The sequence below is a fragment of the Pogonomyrmex barbatus genome, unplaced genomic scaffold (assembly GCF_055798465.1).
Source record: "Pogonomyrmex barbatus isolate J1 unplaced genomic scaffold, ASM5579846v1 scaffold2, whole genome shotgun sequence".
NCBI classification, from domain to species: Eukaryota; Metazoa; Arthropoda; class Insecta; order Hymenoptera; family Formicidae; genus Pogonomyrmex; species Pogonomyrmex barbatus.
Window position 1 is genome coordinate 8,855,882 of NW_028297116.1, and position 23,231 is coordinate 8,879,112.

General features: G+C 43.5%; 1 protein-coding gene across 7 annotated transcripts in view; it reads right to left on the reverse strand.

Annotated features, from left to right (window-relative positions):
* Window positions 1-23,231, reverse strand: part of bi (T-box transcription factor bifid) — a 121,971-nt gene continuing 98,740 nt past the window's right edge. For all 7 annotated transcript variants that reach the window (XM_089076478.1, XM_089076480.1, XM_089076476.1 and 4 more), the window contains one exon: window positions 1-23,231. This exon is cut by the window's right edge. The gene's annotated coding sequence lies outside the window, so the exon portion shown is untranslated.

Below are 23,231 nucleotides of genomic sequence, written 5' to 3' on the forward strand. Positions count from 1 at the left end.
TTTTTTTTTTTTTTTTTTTTTTATTGTACCCGATGGCGTCGGTATTTCGTAATAGTGGAAGCACCTTTGTATCGACTCTACGTATTTCACATATGTGAAATTTTCTCCCTCACATTTTCTCCCTCGTATCTCGTGGGCCAGCCTAGAAATTCTATCGCGCATCATATGAGACAAGATCCGTAACACATCGAGCGTTACAAATAGAAGTGACGGGGAAAGAATGTAATTGCGAAAGGTAAGTACACAAATAAAATTACTGTATTTAGAGAAAAATTTTTGTAATATCGTAGATAGAAATTTCTACGTCATCTTTATACGTCAGATTAATTTATATTTGGATCTATTATAATTTCCAAATTTTTGAAATATAATGAAATCAATTATATATATTAACGTGTCTTACGACACGTGTTCGCTTTAGACTTATATGCTAACTCTCTAATCGATCGTCTCTATTATAAATTGTGTACACGCGCGCTGTCCGCGTGCCTAAGTCGCTAATCCCGTCGTTTCGGCGGAAGCGAGCGTTGCACCGACATTGCAGTAACGACTGATACGGTAGTTACAAGCCAAACTGCCGATCGGAATTGGTAACAAGGCGACCGATGGGCGAAGGGGCGAAGGGAAGCTCGCGAAAGCGGGGGCGGGGAGGAGCGGGGACACCCATAAATCTTGGCACAATCGAGGGTGTGGTCAAACGCAGTGTCGAATGACCGTGGTCTCGTCTACAAATCTATAAAGGTTCCTCCAACCAACCCCCGTCCCCTTCCACCACCCACCCACGAGATACACAGACACGCGCGCACGTGTGCCTGTCAGTGGACATGTGCGCGTCGGTATACGTGCGCGGGCGCTTTTCCACACCGTACGCGGACAAACGATCCTGCGGGACCACTGGTCAAACACACAACACACCTCTCGCCGGTCCATAATATGTTCTCGTCACTAGCAACGCTGTTGCTGTTGCCGATGGCACCGTTGGCGACGTATTTTCCCCTTTCGCGGAAATCGCCGTTTTTCGGTGATTTATCGGCCCGAGCATGGCCGCACTCGCTCGGCCGGAAAGGAGCACGGGCAAGAAATTTCCTGCTTTTATGCATTAAATAAAAACAGGGGGAGTAGGGGAAGGAGAAAGAGAGAAAGAGAGCGGGCGTTACCGTGCGAATTGTGGAGACCGGTAGAGTTTTCGACGGGGTGCGGTTCGAAAGACTGGGAAGGGTTACTGCAGATAAATTTTATTCGAAAGCATATTTCGAAGACATTAATTCATTCGTTACACGTGGGAAAGAAATAATCTATATGAATATATAAAGATACATATTTTTATATATTTACATAGGAGTTTCGTACTTTGAATTATAGCTAATATAAATTGTGGTTTCTGAGAAATATATTTCTGCTATAAAGCTCATATTACATCATTTTATCGCGAACAAGTTAATAATCAGGATTGAATGATGAATTCAATCCTGATTTCTCGTTAATTTCCGTCACTCTCAAAGATCTCGGTTCAACAACTATCGTTCGATTTCCTTCATGGGAACAGATTGATATCAACTCGTTGGCTATTTCAATGGTTATTGACATCATTTAATTTTCTGTCGACGATCGCTAATCGTGGGTCTCTCCCTTCGAGGAAATAGCCGATCCATTTGTCAGCGGCTCACCGGAAGCAGGGAGGAATCCATCCGATGGATGAGCGCGCAAAGGATTTCCTGGATATTGCAACGAACCGTCCTGGGAGTATGACTCGGGATCAGAATAAACATTTCGGTGTAGAACGTTCGTTTAGAAATTGGTTTCAGGGCGGAAATGATAAGACTTAAAAGTGCTGTACAGAAGTTCTGATATTGGTACGCGGATATTGTATTTTTAACAGAAAACGGGTATCATCTTTTGAATAACGTTCGATTCTAATAATGAAAAAAATGTCGCTTCCTACATGACTGTATGATATTCCGATAAAGGTCTGAATTTTAAAAGTGGGAAAGATTAATGTGTCGCGCAAGGATATGTCGCAAAAACACACCAGTAATAATGCAATTCTCTCGCTGACGACACCGCCGTGTTTCGCGAAACTGGCGGCCGCTCGGTGTGTGAGAAATACGAAACGCGACAATAAAAAGGTAGCGTAGCGTCGGTGCACTCGTAACGTGCAATCAGACTGCAGGAGACGCGTTTCAGCCTCTTTCCACTTTGTTTCTTCCCGCAAGGCCGACCTGCGGTTCGTCTCTTCTTCGGACTCTCCCAGCTAACTCACGTCAGAGCACGCGTATTTTCCGAAGGCCGCGTCACGCCACGATCGGGGGATAATAATAAGCGAAATTTCTACCGCCTCGCGATTCGCAGGAAGTCACTTCCTCCGCGGTGGCGTTCCTCGTCGGCGAAGCGGCACTCGCTGTTTTCCAGGTGTCTCTTCCTGCCCGCTGGCTGGTGCAACCGCGGTGAGAAATTCTCGCCGTGGAATAGCGCGTGCCGCTGGTTCTCCTTCGGAGAACTCAGGAAACGGAGCAACTAGCTATTATGCCGAAGGAATAAGCTGCCAAGAATTGTCTTCCCCCTGTCTAATAGATTAATATGCTTAACATATAATATTATATAAACTAGATATACATTTTAATCGTATAGACAATAGAGAGAATCGCGGCACATACGATCTTGGCTGCGCTAATTTTATGAATTTAAAATTAATACGATAATAACGATTAACGAACGAAATTCTAAAAATTCTAAAAATAATTTATTGAATTTATTAACTTTAAATTCATAAAATAGACGTTCGAGATTCTCTCTATTGTTAATATAACGTTAATACGATACTTTTATATTCTGTTTTGTGGGATTTTTTCAGAAGTTGTCGACATTAAAACTAAAAAAAGAAACGATTTACTCTTTTGATTCGAAAAATTAAAGTCCTGTTAACATGTGTATTCAGATAAGCCAGGCGAGCAATTTTAAGGAAAAATTTATGTAATTCCCCTAACTTGAATATTCTTAATGTGTAATGTGTACGGCCGCTCGCCTCGACGATCGACAGGGTTAACAACACTGCACATTACGAACGCTGTTATCGCTCCGTGCTGAAATCGAGACCTCAGGCAGGATGACGACGCACCTCCGGGTGCGATACGAAAGAGCGGACTGTGTAACCGATCCGGCGCATTAAAGTGACAGAAATTGGCCGCGCCTGAGGTGTGCGCTGCCCAATGGACGGACGGCCGTGGTGGGGCCCCATTTCCATATTGTAATGTCCCGTATCCTGTCGCCCGGGTACCGGCTGATATTATGCGCTAACAAACCATTTAGGCCAGGTGTTAAATTGTCTGTGACGCCCGAACGGTCGCCCACTCGTTCTCTCTGTCGATGTTACCCGGCGTCGTCGTTGCCGCCGTCGTTTAATACAAACGACGGGACCCCGTCGTCTGCCGTCGTTATGCCATGAAAGGAGACGAGAGGACATCGGGGAAACGGTGTGCCGGGCGTGTGGAAAAGGTCCGGGATTCGAACGAGCGTTAATGGTTGCAAATTGACCAGAAAAACGATCGAGCGCGAGCTTCGATCGTCGGCAAAAAAAAAAACCCCCCGACGAGTGATACGACCATTTCCTGTTTACGGCCGTACAGGAGAAAAAGAAAAGGCGGAGAGATCGTGTTGCGTTGCGCGGCTTCTTTATTTCGAGTGGCCTCGCGACTGGTTATAATCGATTCGATCGACCAATTCGTCAGGTCATCGGTGGAAGGCGGGTGTGAAATTTAATCTCTCGCGCGTCCATCCGTGTGTCGTGTGTTCTTTCCCTGTTCGTTTCGTTTCGTCCTGAGACCGGTGTTTATGGTAATGAAAAGATCGATGATAACCACACTCAGATAATAATTGATAATTTTTCCCTTTTCTTTTTTTTTTTTCTCGATACTACGCGAGTCACCGAATGCCGCTCGAACGATATCAATTTTTCTTCGGACATATTGTAAATTAACGTAACGTAACGTTGTCTTTTTACACTTGGCAATTAACCTTCCACATTCTTAACGATGTAACATGTGTGTTTGAAAAATGCCAGAAAAGCATGGCGCGCACACAAAGTACGGAAATGACGGCTATTAAATTCTCGGCGAGGTTGACACTCGAAATAATTATGCCGTCGGCACTCGCGGTAAATGAACGAGTTCTGGGTACAGAGTATATTCCTTGTCGTATACTGTAATCAAGCTTCGAAAAGAGAGGTAGCGGGGGCGAGTAGGCAGGCTAAATTGGCGGTCGACATTATGCTGCGCGTAATCATCCTAAATTGGCCGGAAAAGAGCGAGCAACTCGATGTGACGAAATGCATTTCGCGATTCTCGAGAGAGAGAGAGAGAGAGAGCACTCTCTCTTTCGATCATTTCTTATGGAAATGATGGCAAAAAAAGTATATAAGACACGATGGTTTTGAAAATATTTTAAAGTTTGACGATATCTTTTACTCAAATTTCTATAAATGAGCATAAACGCTCACGAACGATCGCGTGATCGAAATCGACATGGCTCGTTTTACAAAAAAGGTGCAAGTAACAAAGAAGATCGGTATCGAAAAGACAAACAGGCACGCGAGTCGAGGGAAGAAAAAAATGTTTGGAGCTCACTAACACGCTTCCGAACTGCTCCCTTTGCTATCCCATCTGTTCGGGCTGACTCCAATTATTTAAATGCCAAGTCTAGCGATAATTCGTTCCATTACGAATGCGACTAGCGATGAGTTCGAGCGATTACGCGTCTACCACCGAATTCACCGGTATCGAGGCTTAATCTCGGTTGGGAAAGCAAACAGGCACGTTAACACATTCAAACGATTCACGCTTGCCTCTTGTTGTCCGGATAACTCGAAATTCTGTATGTAATAAAAATAATAATAAATTTTTCATAATTATAATATCAAGATTTGATAATAATTACAGTTACATTAATAATACTTGTACAAGTTAAAATAGATAAAATTAAATAACGTAATTATATTTTTATACAATCGTGCAACAATGTTTACATCAATTACTAAAATCTAATTATATATATATATATATATATATATATATATATATATATATATTAGTCTTAATCTTAAGATTAACATATATAAAATCTCTTAACTTTCGACATTAATTATGTTTACTTTGCCGTTTATTTAATTCAAACCTTAACTGTCAAGATGTGTATGTACGTATTTTTTTTTTATTAGCTCTATTGTACGCATTCGAGAGGAACTCGAGGCGGCTGCTACTGGCGTGGTTGGTCACAACGAGCGAGCATATCTCGTAGCGATAATTTCTTCGTGGAGAACGCGAAACATCGTCAAATAAATGCGTGGCCCCACGTACTCGGATACACACGCGGGAAGAGGAAGAAAGATAGAATCACGGAGGGAGGTGGTGAAAGCGGGTACGAGAACGAGAAAGAAACGTCAGGTAGAGATGGCAGGATGAGAGAGAGAGAGAGAGAGAGAGAGAGAGAGAGAGAGAGAGAGAGAGAGAAATGCTCTGCGGCCGCTCCTGTGTGGGCCTTAAACAGGGCCTGAAGCGACTTAAGTGCGATGGGGAGCCTTATCTCGCTTCGTTACTTCGTTTTAACGGCGGCGAATACTTGAAATATCAGCACGCCGGCTTCCGTAATTCCGTATAGAAACGCCGCTTAATTCGGCCATTAATACAACGTCGGTAATTCAAACGAGCGCGATTACTCGGCCAGCGAGAAGTCCTCACCGAACGCTCACCTGCCGCATTTCCTCTTCACGCGCGCGCGCACGTCTCGGTTAATTCACGCTAATCGCGCTCGCCGCGCCTCGTCATAAAGTCGCCAGGACCCGGAACGGTCACGTCACATCAACCCCTCGGATGTGTTAGCGGCATTAACTCAGACAAACGCTTTTCCCTTTAAACGGCAGGTCTACGGCTCCCCCGTCGCCATTAAAACTTCTTGCAATTTTGACATTTATCTGAGTGCCTAATTACAGACGCCGAGTAAGAATGATGCAACATTATTACCGGTAAATCAAACAATTTTTTATATGATAAAAATAATATAATAAAAATAATACGCCGTCCTTGAGATAATGTTGTCATCGAATTGCGGGATAACTCCTCCCGTCGAACTATATTCCATTCGCTTCCACACGAACGTGGAAGAAACGAGCCGCGATCTTTCAATCGGTGAAAGATACCCCGCCGACTCGAAAGTCAAATCGAGATGCTCGTTCTCTCCTCGTTGATCGGGGGGGGGGGGGAGGTTCGATGATGGAGGAACCGGTTCGAGCACGAACGACGACGCCTCCTCCTTCGGGGACAGCGAATTTGCTTCGAACCTTCGTCTTCGTCGTCGTCGTCGCGCTTTCGCAATATCGGGAATTGCATGAGGCACGCCAGCCACGGGGTGTACCAGGACGTTCGGAACCGACCATTACGAATCAATAAGCGAGGACGAGAATGGCGAGCCTTCCGTGGGACGTTTAATTTGCGACAAGATCGTGGGTGGGTTAACGACGGGCTGAAAACTACGAAAAGACGCCTCGAGAACGACAACGACAACGACGACGACGACGACGACAACGACGAGGGTAGTCTGTTCCCGTGGTACCAGCTGTCACGAGAGAAGACCGGTGAGCGACGAATGGACGGGAGGGGGAGAGGTCAGAGGACAACGAGACGTCGACAGAGCAATTAGATCGAAAATACGACGCTACAGTCTCCTTACGAAATAATAATCTTAATCTATTTTTCGTTGCCGCAACATTCTTTTACAAGTGCTTGAACAAAACGCTGGTAAAGATTGCATAAAGATATTTTGCGGCATCAAATCATTTTCAAACATTTTCTAATAAATTCAGCTTTCACTAAATTTGAGTCTCATAATCATCTTGTATTCATTGAAGGTGCGATAATTAATAATTACTTCTGTAAAGAAATTTATTCGAAATTTTGCTCGAAAGTAATCCGCTAACTTTTCGATACTTTCATAGATTTTACAGCGCTATTGTATTTTTCCGAGGAGGAAAGGAGAACAATAGTTTGTTGGTCATTAAAATTTTCTCGACACGAGATCGTTCTTTCGTGCGGATAGCTGTCACGGTCCTCGGGACGATGGGACGAAGTAAAAAATGAATGGGCCGCGCGTGAAAAGAGCGCAGAAGGGATACGAACAGGGTGGACGACAGGATAACAAGACGCTGACGGCCCAATTAGATCCTAAACGTGGCAATAATTTCCTACGTTATACTCAAACGCGTTAGGGGATGATATATTTCGTCCTTTCGCTGAAGGTTTCGAAGAATGGCTGCTTGTAATTGGTCGGATAAACCTCTAATTTTCTTTCCTGATCGATGGTGTCTACTCTCACCACTGGCGAATCGGTTGCGAAGATAGATCGATTATGTGTCAACCTGTGAGGTATCATGTATCGATTAAACTGCGATCGATCATGCCAAGAGTCTTTAATAATATTAAAAAAATATTACCATGGTAAAACATGACTTATCGATATTCAACACTTACATCTTTTTATAAGACACAAAGAATGGAAGATGATATTGTAACTAAAGAGAGATTTGATATTAATTATTTATATAACTAGTTAATTCCTGTGGTAATTCCATAAATCAACCTTAAAATACCAACTAATTGTTGTTATTGGCAAGCTAAATGCGGTTTCATACATGCACTATGAATTATTACCTTTGTGCACTAATGTATTCTTTATAACAGTTGTAAATAAAGTCATATCAGCCACTAATAATTAATGTTGATTAATATATTCTATTGTGCATTATATTTTACGTTTACATTTGGAATGTATTGTATGTTAGCTCTTTTAGGAAAAGGAAATAGTAAATATTTGTCAGCTGGATTATCAGCGACTCAGCTATAAAATCGCACTTTTATCGAAGACTCGCTGTACTCGCTAGCCCGACGAAAAAGCTACCTCGTGAATTTGCCGCCTTGGAATTCGCTACTTAACGCAGGTAGTCTAGATTCCCGCAGTTGAGACTGTTACGTCTCCACGATGCTGCACCTGCAGCAGTCGGCTTTTGCGCGGCTTGCATACGCGAGTCGCATACCAGGACGACGACGACTTTATGGCCCGGGCCTGAAAGTTCGGGATTCGAGGTGAATTCTTCCGATCCGTGAGAAGGACGAGAGCGAGAGGAGCGGGTGGGAGCAAAGCAGGACGAGGAAGAGATGGACGAAGAGGAGGAAGAGGAGGAGATGGAGGAGGAGGAGGAGGAGGAGGAGGAGGAGGAGGAGGAGGAGGGTGGGAAGAGGACCCGTCGGATTTTTCCATGGGCATGTCGCCGGTTTCACACCCTAAGTGGCGCGGTGCCTCTGCTCGACGACACTCACACATTCGGCCGCTCCGGGGCCCGGGGCCCCGGCTCGAACATGGAGGTGAACGCACACCACGATCAAGCGGCTGAATAAAAGATGAGATTCACACCGAGTCTTGTTCGCGGCTCTCTTTCGGTTTTTCTGTCTGTCGCTTCTTCGCACCGGCACCGCGGCTGCCGACCGCGCGGCGGTTCTTACACTCTCCGCACCGCCACTGCGCTTAATAAAATGACTTCGGGATCGGTGCAAAAGCTCCCGGCACGGTCCCCGGAGCTCCGCGTCCGCCGACTTTGAACAGCGCTTGTTGCTCGATGTTTCTCCTCGACTTTGTCCATTCGAGATGCAAGGGGATCCGATTTCACGAGGGATCGATCACTTCATATAAACTCGCGTGAGAATACGCAAATATAGAAGTTATGAATGGAAAATTTTTACTTATATTTCATTAGTTTATCATTAGTGTTTCAAATCCGTCAGAATGGCTTTATGAACTCATTATATACTCATTATAATTCCATAAAATATATCATAATTCGAGAAATTAACAGAAGAATATTTCAATCTAATTAATTAATAGTAAATCGAACATTTTTAATACAAATATAATTAGTACATGCTTCAATTGATTTAAATTTACGCAATAAATATCGTTATCAATCATAGTGATATTCTCTTGACAATCGTGATAATTATATTAGTTTCCATTTAAGAAACGTTTTAAATAAGATATAAACTTCTTTATTATATACGTATTTTGCTGTTTGCGCCCATTTTTCCTGCTCGCGTGCAATCCCGATCTGTTTTTCCGTTGTCCTTTTGTCGCTATGCTTAATTAAGTAATTTCACAATCGACGTAAATATGGCTGTCATCCGCAAGTTTTTGTACAATTTGTTTTTTTTTTATTTTTGCCTTCAAGAACTTGGTCGTTCTTCCTTCCTACTAAAGACTGAAATGATCACGCCAACCTTCGGACCACCGACCGGTTTTGCCGCAAGTTAAGCTCTTAATGGACACGCGCTTGTCTTCGATCGTAATTATCGAAGATCCGTCAATACTTTTGCTTTTCATTTTTCTCTTCTAAGCCTTTATTCAAATTATGAATCGCGGTCGTTATTGCCGATCCGAGTGACAAAAATTTAGTCTAAATATTTAATAATTCAATAATTTATGATTTCAGTTCGTACCACCTTTATTTTAATTTTCGATCAATCCACCATACATTACGTTACGTAATTCCTTTAACATCACCGTTATATCGATACGTCATTAAAAGCAGGAAGTTGTGCATGAACGCTTTTTGCTGAACCGAATGACCTCGTGGATGGAAAAGCTTTGAGCTTCATAATCAAATTCAAGAGTCTTGCTTTTAAACAACATAGAGGGCTGTTTGTGGCGTTCTCTGAAGTCGCCCATACCTGTTCCCGTATCGAACGAAGACATTGACGGATTTGTACGTCCCCTTTAACGTCAGACTCCAATCTTAATTGAAGTGAAACCGAGCGAGCGCCCGGTTTTTCTCTATACCGCACTTTTCTTCAACGAGCTATCTATATGTGAGAATTTGAACCATTAAAATTGCTCGGGCCATTTTCGCTCGCGCTTGCCTATCGGCGGGTATACAAAATGCGAAAAAAAGGCACGCGTACGTAAGGCCGCGATTTACGATCGGACGCGCAAGAAGCGTTTTTCTCACCGATTTCTTGCGGCCCGTGTACACTTCACGAAGAAGTAGACGCGCGAGTTCTTTCATTCGTGTCCATCCAGCCGATATCGATCTCACTCTGTTTTCAATATCTTTGTTTTTCTGCCACGCGGAACATCGAAAGGCTTCTCCAAACTCGTTGAGGTTCTACGGGTTCTGACAGGTTACTTCAGACCGGTTCTACTTCAACTTGAAGTGTAGACGGATCTCCGCCCATACACGAAGTCAAATATTTTCGCCGCGTCTCTATAAAGTTGGATCGGTAGGTATCGCGAAAATCCGTCGTTTGAGTATTCTCTTCCTAATTAATTGATAATAGTTGAGATAATTAACACCCTATAAATATAATATACATGTTGCGAGATGTAATGTAAAGGGCTTTATTAATAGCGAACAGCTTATGATCGAAATTATTGCAAATTGCTATAATTCTCTAATATATTCAGGCGTTTTCCGTATCTTATTTCTTCTATAACGTTTATACCAACATATAATTACCACTGACTCGTTGTGCTAGAACGTTAAGGGTAAGTTACCCGTATTAATGCCAGAAGTAAGAGAGACATCTTATCTCCTAACAAGATTCAACGTAAACGCAGGTATAATCATGTGGGATGTTAAATTACTCTTGACTTTCTTGCAATGCGTTCGTTATCTAAAATTTCAATCGCAAAATAAACAAGATAATAAATAATTGCGTTGTATACTCCCCTATATTCTCAATATTACGTTTTTATGTTCTTAATATTTTCTTAATATTCTCAATATTTCAAAATAATCATGAAAAGTTCTTTCCAACATTATTTTGAAATTGCAATGTGTCAAGGTTGAACATAAATTGTATCAAAGTTTCATCAGAAATATATTTCTCATTGAAAATTAATTTATCTTGCGAATGTCCTTCGTTCATGGCACCAGGTAATTATAAATGCATTTCGCTAGTAAAGTTCTCTTTCCGTCGATGATTTAAAAAAGAAACTTATGCAATCAATAGCTTCGATCTGTCGAAACAAGTTTTTTTACATACCTTTGTTTTAATTACAAAAATTACAGAAGAGAAGCAAAATTATTATTATACATTATTTCTTCATTCGTAAGAAATTCTTGCTTTTTTCAAAAACTTTGTCGATTGAGAAAAGTTTTAATAAAATAAAGTAAAGTAAAGTAACGGTATATTTTTTACAGATCATTAGCTGCCGAAGATTAATCATAATAGTGCTGCTATTGACTATGCATGCTTATGTTATGACGCGCAAGCCTCACCGTATGTTCGGTCAGAGGCGGCAAGTCGCGCTGTTCTTCATACGTATTGGTTGCGTGCGTTCTCGCGCCCAGATCTACACAGCCCGACGGAGTTCCGTGAAATGTACAGCTGTTAACCCGCAGCTAAAAAGCATACTAAATAACCGCCGTTAAAGGCCGCATAATGATCGCTACGGGATGTGCGAGGCGTCGTTACCCCCGCTACATCCGATAGTCGTATAGTCCACGCATAGTTCCGAGAAATTGACAGCGCGCACCGCAGGTGATTGCGCATGATCTCGATTTAATATCGCGAGATCGACCCAAACGCGATCGATGTTAATGAAGAGCAGCGAGAAGAGCTCCGCAATTCTCTCCGCGCGGTGTAATCATCATCCGGACGTAAACCGTATGTTCGTTTAGCTGTAGAAAAAAAAAAAAATACAGAAAGAAAGAAAGAAAGAAAGAAAGTGACTTCCTTCTATTCGTCGGTATAGATAACGTTTCACTTTTATTTGCAATGCAAAGTGATTGCGAGTAGCGGACGATGGAAGTGCATTTTGCGTTAGCAGGGGCGACGCATCGCTGAGTAAGCTTTACGTACGAGCGAGAAATCGCGCGCGAGTTCCTGCCTCCGATGGTGCGCGTTTTCAGTTGTAATTGGCCGTGGTGGTAACTTCGCTCCGATGCTTAGTTCAATGACACACGGGAAGCCCCTTAAAACTATTTGCGTGTCAACGGTGCGACGATCGCCGCCGCGGATACACGGAAACAACGGACAACGCGCTACGTGCTACCTCGCAATATGGGTTTTCCCTCGTTCTTCGTTAACCAGTTATCGGTTAGTCGGTTACGGAAACGAGGCCGAGCGAGAAATTTCGATCGGCTGGCCAATCTGATGAAATCGCCCGCGAGGTCAACGCGAGGTTGATAGATTACCGCATCCCCTTGAAAACTAAGAAATTAATAATTTAATTCGTACGTAAATCATTATTCGCACATGCATCTAATTTTGTAAGAGATCGATATTTCTTACGCACTTTTTTCCCTTTTTTCCATATTTTTTCCATATTTTTTTTTTTTTCGTATTTTTACCGTTTTGTTCCCTTGAACTCTAGAATATAATTTTGCGGCTCTCGCGACAAAATTCCTTCGCATCGTTTGCAAGTGCGAAGACACAATTTAATGGAGCGCATTAAAACGGACTCTCCTATTAACACACCTCTCTCGCTTTAGATTGTTGCCTCGTGAGTGCAATCGTAAAAGAATTAAAGATTTCCACGCGGGTTGTAAACCGATACAATTAAGCCAGCGAAGAAGGGCTGTAAAGGGTTGTAAAAGGCAATTAACGCGTGGCGTGTGACTAGGATTATAAGTCATTCGGGCTGTTACAGCTGTCCCGCTGTAAAAACTGCGCCCCGGTGTGTCCCGAGCACCTTCCTCCTCGCCAGGACTGTTCAATTTTTATCGCGATGTGCAGCGAGATAGCAACTTTTATTAATTCTCCGAGTTCCGTACTAGAGTGCCTTTAATTTAGCTTTAACTGCGCCGTCCCAACGTTCGCTTTTATGCAGAGAAAAATGTACAACGACCAATGGCATTCGTGGATCTCGACGGGACACATTGTATTTTATAAGGCAAGGGGTGTCTCCGATGAGTCAGATAAGCACGACGGCATTATTTAGAGGGTTTCTGTACAGTTACTTCTTCGCACGACCAAGGAATTACAATGATGTCGGAATTAACATGCGTGTCTAAATTTCGTATCGTTTCTGCGCCTACGAAATTTTAAGTTCCGCTTTAAAAAATATTAACAAAGAAATGACTCTGACTTCACTTACGATAAACAATCGCATAAAATCGTTATTTAAAAGAGAAATATATTTGATATACCATCGCGTTCGATAGAATTACAGAAACGTTATGTTAAATAGCTTGCGATAGTTTATAAATATGTAATACGTTTTTGTAACCGATAATCGATGGGAATCGATCATCGCGTGGTGGTATCGCGTGTGGCTAACATAAGCCATGCGATCATTCTAGAAGAAAATTGTTAAAGGATTAAAATGCAAGAACTATGTTCGTGGAAATTGTTCTTTAGACAATCACAAATCACTCAATGTCCGGCGTTAATCACACACATAGCAGCACACGATCTCATTGAGAAATCCTGCAGAAGGATATCATTATCTGATAACTGTGTGCCGTATAGATGAGTAACATTTACAAAGAAGCAACAATGAGCCCACAAGAAGAAATCTTGAATCTTCAAGAAAGAATAATAATTGCTGAAGGTAAAGATCAGATAAAAGTATTATACTAAATATCTTTCAGACTAAAAAATAAGAAAAGAAGATAATAGAAATTAAAGAAAGAATTATACGAATATCTGTTGTTATTAAACCTGCGTATTTATCACGCATTCTGAAAATTGAGTTCTATTAATCGAAAATAAATTATCTTCGTAATAAGAGGATTGAACGAGAGTCCACGAGAGTGTCTTCAGATGCAGTTTGGAATCTCCGTGATCGAAGAAGCGTAGGAAGAAGAGCACGAAGAAATGACGCGAGCAGGCCGCATGAAGGGAGAGAGGGAGGGAGGGAGGGAGGGAGGGAGGGAGGGAGGGAGGGAGGAACCCAGAGAAGTTGACGAGAGAGAAACGTAACGGGGAATGTGCGCGCGGTCGCTCGCCTGGAATTAAGGCTCAGCAGGAGTGAAGGATGGAGGACGGAGAATGAGGATAGGAATGGTCCAACTGGGAAGGATGAGAGAGGTAAGAGGGGCACCGGTAGAGAATGCCAGAAGACGACCGTTCTCCGCTGATGGATGGAACCGTGTATCCCCAATGGCGTCGATACTCGTCGACGTGTTTTGTCCTCCCCTTACAACGACGATGTCCCGCGTCGCCGGCTGCTCATCGCCGAACGAACGGAATCATCGGAACCACCGGCGTCGCCGCCAATGACGCGCGGGGAGGAACGTCCAGTTTTTCACGGTGAGACAAGTGTCGCCCGACACCATTGCCCCCTCGCGAAAACCACATTCGCGAATGCTACCTGCGTCAGAGAGGTCTTGTGACCGTTGACATGTTTCATCGGCCGAGAATGACTGTCGGTGATACGCGCGCTTCCATAGGGATCCCCGATGGTTAGGGACATCACGTCGAGCATACTAGTCTTACGGCCACGAGAACACAGTCATTAATTCGAAATCATGAAATAAACCCCTCCCCTCCGCCCCAACCAACGGATGGCGAACGGATGGTCTCATCAGCGCCGGTGAGCATTAAGATGGCAAGACTTCAGATTATGATTACGTTACGATTGTCGGTTATTAGTTATTACAGCGTACGGCAAATGTTATGGCCGGCGGCTTCCAGGAAGCCTCTGTACCGAAAGTCTCACTACAGTCCAATCGGGCCGCCTTTTGCGCCTTCGTCAAAGCTTAATAGAGTTTATTGTTTTACGACCCAATTATAGATTACTTTTACGAGGCGACTGCCCTGACCGCATATACAGGCTAATCGTACGTTTCTAATGAATCTAACAAAAAAGCCTCACAAATTTCCTGCCGTGTTTTCCCTTCCCACCCCAACGCAACCCCACCTCCACCCTATTACCACCATTAACTTCCTCCTCGATCCTTTCTCGCTACAAATTTTGTACCTTCTCTCCCTCGCGTCCGTCAGCTCTTCTCTTTCTTTCACCTCACGTCTCTTTCTCTCGCGATCCTCCTAATCTATAGTTTCTCAAATTATTTATTTCCATCGTGCCTGCGTATCCTGTCGTTGGCATTTGTATCGTACACCAATCATGCTCCGTCTACATTTACAAGTTTATGTTCGCGGCGGTGTGAAAATCTCAGCTGCTACCAGAGGGTCTTTCGAGTCTTTTCTAAAGGGACAACGCACGGTTCCATCAGCGCATCTGTTCTCGAAAGAAGCCGAGACGGCAAGTAGCGATGTTATCGGCGAAGGAGTTGAGGGAGAAAGGGAGATTTCGTAGTTTCACCACGTTTTCGGTTTTCGTGCGGTTGAAAGCAAAAGGAAAGGGGATCCTTATGCGGCCGGTCCTCTATTTGTCTTCTTCTCTCGGGAACCGTCGTCGAGGACGTGCACCGGAAACCCTGCACGGGCCACGGGATTTTATCTCGAATGCATCTGACACCCGCGCCTTGTTCTCCACTTGCACGAGGCGTATCCACCGAAATGTGCGCGCATCTCGCACGTACACGCGAGTATGTCTCTCATCTCCTCTCTTCATGGCGGACAGGTCGAGGTCAAGGGAACCGCTCCGGCCGGTTTTTTGAAAGACAAAGGTGTGACTAGCATGCCGGAAATTGAAGTTTGCCACCTCGATATTATTTTAATTTAGAAGCTGCGCGCGTCCACTCTGCCGGAACAAAAAATGTGTAATTATATGCACAGTTTATAATTCAAAATTTGCTTTGCCTTCAAATTCGAGAGAGAAGAAAAATTAGATTGTAGTTTAGCAGCGTTCACAAGCGCCAATTCCCTATGGGATACGGGGATGGAGAAGAATAGAGAGATCGGTTGGGTTATGGTGGTCAGTGGTGAATGTCGGTTTTATCGGCAAGGGTGTCGAAAAGATAGACATCGCCAGAGAATACGGTAACCAAAGTGGAGATCACCCGCCACCGGGCGAGATAAGATCTCACCAGCTTCGGCAATACAGATCGTTTACCAGTCGATCGAAGATTGTTGCGGATACCTTTTGCGTTGTCCCTCCGGTGCCGTTCCGCGTAAATGCAATTAGATCCGCCGGCAGTCGGCACGAACAAAAGAATCGGACGATTTTGGGTCAAATCACACGAAGAAAGGGACAATTTCGAAAAAAATGCCGGGCTGATCCTCGCACGTGTAAATCTATCGTCGACAGTTTTCGATATACCTGTGATATACCTAAGAGATCTGGGAAGGATAGAAGCGTTACATTTCGGAGGAATCGTAAAAATAAACGCATCATCAAGATATATGCATGAAGCGCAAAAGCTTAAGTACACAATTAAAAAAGCGTTACCGCGATGACGATAACGACATTTCGATCATTCATTGTTTATGAAATTAAGCGAAGCCGCATTATTCGCGTCAGCGGAATCGCCCCCATTAAGTCGGCGCCCGGTTTCGCGCCGAGAGGAAAGGAGCAGGAAACGCGGCGCGTAAAATATCACCAAGTTGGTCCTCCTGCGCGCGTTTAATAGCGGAGATCGACGCGCGGACACGCGGCGGCGCGGCGACGCTCAAAGGAGCGAACATTCGCGAGCGAGACGAGGTTGTCGAGGAGAGAGGACGAGCAAGAATAAGAAGAAGAGGAAGAAGAAAGAGAGAAATAAGAGGAAAGAGGAGAAAGTCGGGCGAGAGAGGGAGAGGGAGACGGAACGTGAGGAAAAGGCGTAAGCCAGAAGATTCTTAGCCGGCACGGAGATCGGCCTTAATTAACTCCAAGTCGACGAGGAGGAGACCTCGTTTGCGAGCGCCGATTGCCGGCGATCCACGAAGACAACGACGACGACTTGGTCGATGACGAGGAACGAGCGCGAAGACGAGGAGGAGACGGCCGGGAATCGGGCGGGCGGGGAGTGGGACTCTGGGTGGCCTCTGGGTGGCCGGAGATTCCAGTTTCTCGATAATTGGTCGAGCTGTTTCGACACTCGACCACACCAAGCCGCGAGTATGAGAAATATATCGAATACGCGCGCGAGCTCTTCTTATGGTTACTCTCTGCCTATCTACCGGTAGAATCCCGGGGGCAAGGACGAATGACCGGGGGCAGATGCGCTTGTACGATACCGGAGCGGACGACACTCGAAACGACGCCTACCTACGACCGTTATAGCGCCAGCCTGTCGAAAGGAGTGGCACGATTAATTTGGGACTAACGCCGCCACGGAGATACGATCCATCCGGATCATCGGCGTTATCGCGAAAGAGATAACTCGGCGGATATCGAATAGACGAGGTCAGAAAATCAATTTCGAATGGCTTAAATTTATCCATGTTTCAAAAGTAACTAGCTGCACATATTTATGCGCTGTTTATTTAAAAATTATTTATTAAAATTTACATATCGTTACTTAATAAAAACGTTAATATAATAAAATTAACAATACATGATGTGTTCGCGAGTTAAAAAAAAAATAACAAATTAAGAGGAAATCTCGAGAAGAGAAACTATCGAAACGATTATCGTTTCGATAGTTTCATGATGTCGTGGCATTCGTCACGAGGATCGCATACTGATCGATCGAGCCGAAATCGTTCGATAGGGCGTCTCTAGCCGCTTTTAGGGGTGAATTGTTCGAGGGTGGCTCTTCTCCCAGTGAACCGCGCAGCGCAGCTGACTCATCTCCGTCTCGCGTACTCGGAGATGTATCGGTATCACCCCAAGCGTTATCGCGTCTCAGCTACCCCACAGTCACCCTCTCCTTCCCCACCGTATGTCTGTAACATCCAGCAAAAGCACGCAAAACTTCATTCGTCCTCTTTCCCTCGCCTTTCCACCGAGTTCGTCAAGGGCGAGTAATGCGTATTCTGTCCACCCCCTCAATTCAGCGGGGTGACCACGCAAAGCCAGGTTTATTCGTTTGTGAAATTAGTGCTGATTTTGTCATGTTTAGGTGACCGCCAGAAGGATTCCTTCCGCTTCTTAAATGATCTACGTAAAACTATTCCTTGTTACATACGATCAATATATAATAATCGAAATTAGCGCTCAAATAAAAAATTACTCGCAACATTTTATCATGCGTTATCTGTTTCATTTTCGAAAAATTATTCAATCTGTGTTAAAAATATTCGTGTCAAAAAATTGGCATAATTGTAATCCGAATAAGAAATTTTATTTACACTTGTAAATTTAATTCCATATGTGCTTCTTTTTAATCACTGAAATCGTGATTTCAATAAATTCATTAAAATTGCATCGGCATTGCGCTCCCGGTGAAAGGGATGATTCTATCGAAGTCGAGGATCTTTTTTTTTCACGCGCGGAGGTCTTCGCAAATTTCACGGACCGATGTCGTCCCCATCGAGATCGGCGATCGTGCTGATGACGTGAGTCAATTGTCACGCGAGCCGTGACTTAATCCAATCGACCCTTAATGCCGGATTTTGTCAGGCTCGTCTGTCTTTCTCTTTAACATTTTCTCCGTTCTCGCTCTTGCTCTTGGACGCCGTCGACCGTGCCATCAAAAAGTGCGAAAGCTTAATTGGTAGAATTGGATCTTTCACTCGGTTGCTTGCAATCAGATGATCCCCGCAGTTTAGATCGTCGAACCGACCATGCGGGGCGCGGTCCAATGTAACCGACGCCGACTAAGTGTCTTTCTGCCATAACGGCCTTCTCAAACTCTGAATTATATAAAAACCTATAGATAACTTTATATATAAAGGACCTTATTGTCGGCCTTATTTCTGGCATTCTTTCCCTGCAGACGATTCTTACATCGTATCTCGAAATTTGTAGTTACAAAACTCAGTTTCCAAGAACAATGTTTTACACAATTTATATTACTTTCATAAATTAGATCAGCGATAAGAATAGCAAAAGAACGTATATCTGTAATAAATTTTTTTCTATTTTATTAATTACTTAATTTTAATTTATAAAATTCTAAAAACGTGCCCAATCTGAAAAATATTATATCGGATCACGTATTAATCGGAACCTATTATTATGACATCGACCGTTGTGTATTAACGACGATAGCATTAGCATTTATGAAATTCTACGTCGATGTGTAAACAAAAATCTCACTTATGCCGCGGAATTTTTAGTTGAGCATTCAAAACCGTGCAACGTTTTTGCTCCGCGCGCATTTCCTCGCGTACTCCGACCGAGCAGAACCAGCCAAGCCAGGCTATACAGGAGCTAACGATTACACGCGTTTTTGCTTCCGGTCAGGCAACTGCTCGTAGGATGTTTCACTCGACTGTGCGTTATCTTCCCTTTCGGAAAACAGCGAGCACCAACACAGTGTGTTTATTCGTATTTGCGTGATCTTTTGTCACAAATGCCGCTGCTTGTTTTTTTTTTTATCGTCCTTAATCGAAACATACAAGAATTTAATTTTAATTAATTGTTTCAGCTTTAAATTTTTCTCTAATTATCTCTCTCTCATATAATTCCCATCATTAATTCTCCGTTATCTAATTTTATTAATCATATAGAAAATATATTATCCAGACACGATTTTATTTCTTCTTATACTATTTACACATATACGTGTTATCATTACGTATATTCCGTACATTCAGAGAGCAATTGGTTTTTTTTTTTTAAATTACGTTTTTAAATTACGTTACGTTAGAAATTCTTAATGTTATAGATCGCGTAAAGCAAGTTTTGAAAAATGCGATCTCTATCTCAAGGTGCCGTCGATAGCCGCGAGACGAGATTTGAGCCACCGCGATTCGTTTTAATTGCGGATCGATTTCGCAGACTACGATCGCCAACGTCGAAATTCATTATCCCCCCGTTATCTCAGCTCGTCCACGAGAAATGTGAGTTGTAAATACAGTTTCTTAACTACTCGCATTAGATGTTTCGACAGCGTATTTTTTTCCTGACTCGATTAGGGACGCAATTAGAGACGCGTAGAATCACGCTTGCAACGAACAAAACCACAATTTGCACAAAATATGTTAAAATCATTAATACCATTTAATCTCGCGGTTAAATGGAAATATAATCAATTTACGCGGTTATTTTCTGCTTTCGATAGAGAGAAATAACAACGAAGAAGCTTGTGCTAGATAAAAAAAAAACGATGTGAAATAAACGATATTTAAAAACCATGGATATCATTTCGCGCGTCTTTCACTTGTACCAATAAATTTCGATTTATTGAGAAGTCTTTAATGATTCATTGACCAACTAATTTAATTTGTATTTTATCGTAACACCGCTATATAACCGTATAATCCAATTACAATTTCGCAATAAATAATCGCGCGTTCAATCGAAACTGAGATTGGATCGATAAAAAGTAAAAATGCTTCTCGAAGCGATGCGTATAATGACGCATCGCGAGCTTGACCATTTTAGTGGTTAGCACGCAGAAATTTTTCTTGCCTTTGACATTCGACTTGAAACGATCTTGTTGAGAGATACGATCAGCCTAAAGGCAATATCGATGTCGGTACGTTAAGGTGGAAGAGAAGACGCGGAGCAGCTGTGTCAGTCTCACCTGTTGTTTCTCGCCCTAATTATGGCCTGGTACCTGGCTATAAAGTGACGATATACGTATAGATATACATATATCCATACGTTTTGTGGTGTGGAGTGTGCACGTACCGCTGATGGACAAGATTTATCGACTCGTTTAGCCCTTTTCGCGGGACCACACAAGAAATTAACCAGGACTAAAGAGACACTCCCTTAATGTCGTTAGCACCTTCCGTCTTTCATCGTCATGCTGTGTTGAATTTTAATGAGTCCGTTTTTTCTTTCTAATCAACTTTTTGAGGAAATTAGGCGACATCTCGGCTGATTATGCGCACCTGATGCCATACCGTAAAAAACGAACGCGATTAGACGAAAAGCCAACAACACTGTTGACTTTAAAACTCGCACTTTACGACCGGCTGTCGCCTCGGCGATATTCGTTTTGCCCATTTACGATTTATACGAAGTTCCGAATCGTGTTATTTTTTTAGATTCCAAGTTTCAATTAAAGACCCAAGAGTTTTGCAAGGTGCAATGTGTCATTAATGGCTGTCTTAAGACGGATATACGTGATTATCTGCACATTAAAATGCAGTAGTGACGGCGGATAATTCATTGCTTATCGTCTTTTTTTCTTTTCCACGTGGAACGTTAAAGGTAGCGCTTTATTATGTATACGCGATCGACAAAAACAAGGAAGGAATAAAATGTCCATCGAGTCCAAGTGTGATGTGATGTAGAGCCTCGTGTTTGCGAGCAACATTGTAGATCATCCATCGATTAGTATCTCACTTTCGTACCGAGAAAACGATGCGGTAGGCACCTTATCCGTAGCCGATCTTTACAGACAGCGCTTAACAGCGGATAACTGCGTATCATCAAAGTGCTGCGATTCTAATTATATTCCTAAAACTCTTTATCTCCGCTTCTATTATCCGCTGACGCATTGGTAATGACACACTTTGCAACACGTGCGCTAATAAATGCGACTGCTTACCGGTAATGTATTCGAGCATCGATTCGCCGTTATAGCTCGGAAACCCGCGTTTCTTGCGTGTATCAATTACATAAACGCACACACCGCAAAAACTTTTCTTGACATTCAAAGAAAAGGTATTCTCTCAAGAGGATGAAGATATTTTAAGCCGAGAGATAAGACGCAATCTCCTGCGAGTTTTTTTTTTCCTTCAATTAAATTACAAACGCGCGATAAATAACACCGATAACCGGTAGTTTTCCCTTTTTATGTGCAACGTCCAGATATTACATATCGTTGCATAGACACGAATGCGATAAAAGATTACGTATCGATATCCAGATGTGCGTCCATCGATCTGATGGACTTCTTCCGGTTCAATTTATTCGCGATCCATCACGCGGTCGCACGAACGCGCATAATTACAAAACGTAGGGAAAGAGGGGGCTCGAGTTAAATCGATCGAGTTCATAATTCACCGCTTATCGTATTTGTTCTCGCGATGAAGCTAACGAGCGATTTCATTACCCCGTATATGGTCGCCGATAAGGGAAGATGAGAAAACACACACGCCGGCCTCGTCGCCCGGCGTTGTCATCGGTGTCATCGAATAAATACCGAGGTGTCCGTTCGGCGTCCGATAACGCAGATGGTCGCGCCACCGTCAGACGACTCCTCGACATCGCACGTTTTCAAGGCTCTCGCGCCCGCATATCCTTCGGCAGAAATAAAGGATAAGAGCTAATCGTTCGCGCGCCGCGCGAGAGACCGATGTCACGCGCGTTACTACCTGAATAAATACGTACCCGCGTATTGCGCGCGCGCGCGCGAGCGTATAGCGAGCGTGGAGCTCTTAAAGATATTAATCGTGCATGTCGGTGCTTTGCATAATTTTGTAATGCATCCCGTCAACGGTCGCGATAACATCTTTCGCACGGCGCGACGCGGCCGTGGCGCGGAGACTCACTCTCGCCGCAGGAAAACGCATGTGGGTGTTTTATATATGTGAAATCGTTTCCAACCGTTAACCAGAAAGCCAACTTGTAAGCCAGCTTGTAAGTCTCTGTTGAAACTACCGAGGCTTGGCTGCGTACATAGCGCACGTAAAGTTTTAGATAAAGAGCGAAATCTCTGCCGCGCCACGAGAATTTATGAATTCGTGATTTTCGACAGTTTATTCAAAAAAAAGACGAGGAATAGAAATGAATATGATATTTCATTGAAGGGATAACACGGATCCTTTCCGGCGCGCGATTGTGCCGTGATGACCGACGGATTTTGCCACTAGAGAAAACATTGTCGGCGATTGATGATCTATTTCTCTAACGACAGTAGATGACCTCATCTCTGCCTGCCAATAGTCGATCCGTTGAAAAACCAGCGTCGCCTTTCGCGGTTAGTATCCTTTTTTAGTCGACTCCTTAATTGCCTCATTTCTAAACATCAGTTCGCTTCCACAAGTCGCACGCGTGTCGCCAATAATAAAGTGCTCGCGGGAATAACAATCGACCGCACAAAAGATCCATTATGCAGACGACAGAGAGAGAGAGAGAGAGAGAGAGAGAGAGAGAGAGAAAAGAGAAGGCGCAACGTAGTACTGTCGATAATTGATGTTGCCATATTCAGCAAACAAGTTGTTCTGATCGCGGCGCTTGGCAAAAATGACTGCGATGGCGAATTTATTGCGGGGACATGGCGCGTTCCATCGCCATCGTGGGGGGGTTCAGAAGGAGAGGGTCCTCTCATCGGCGTGGGCCCGCTTATGACGATGGACTGT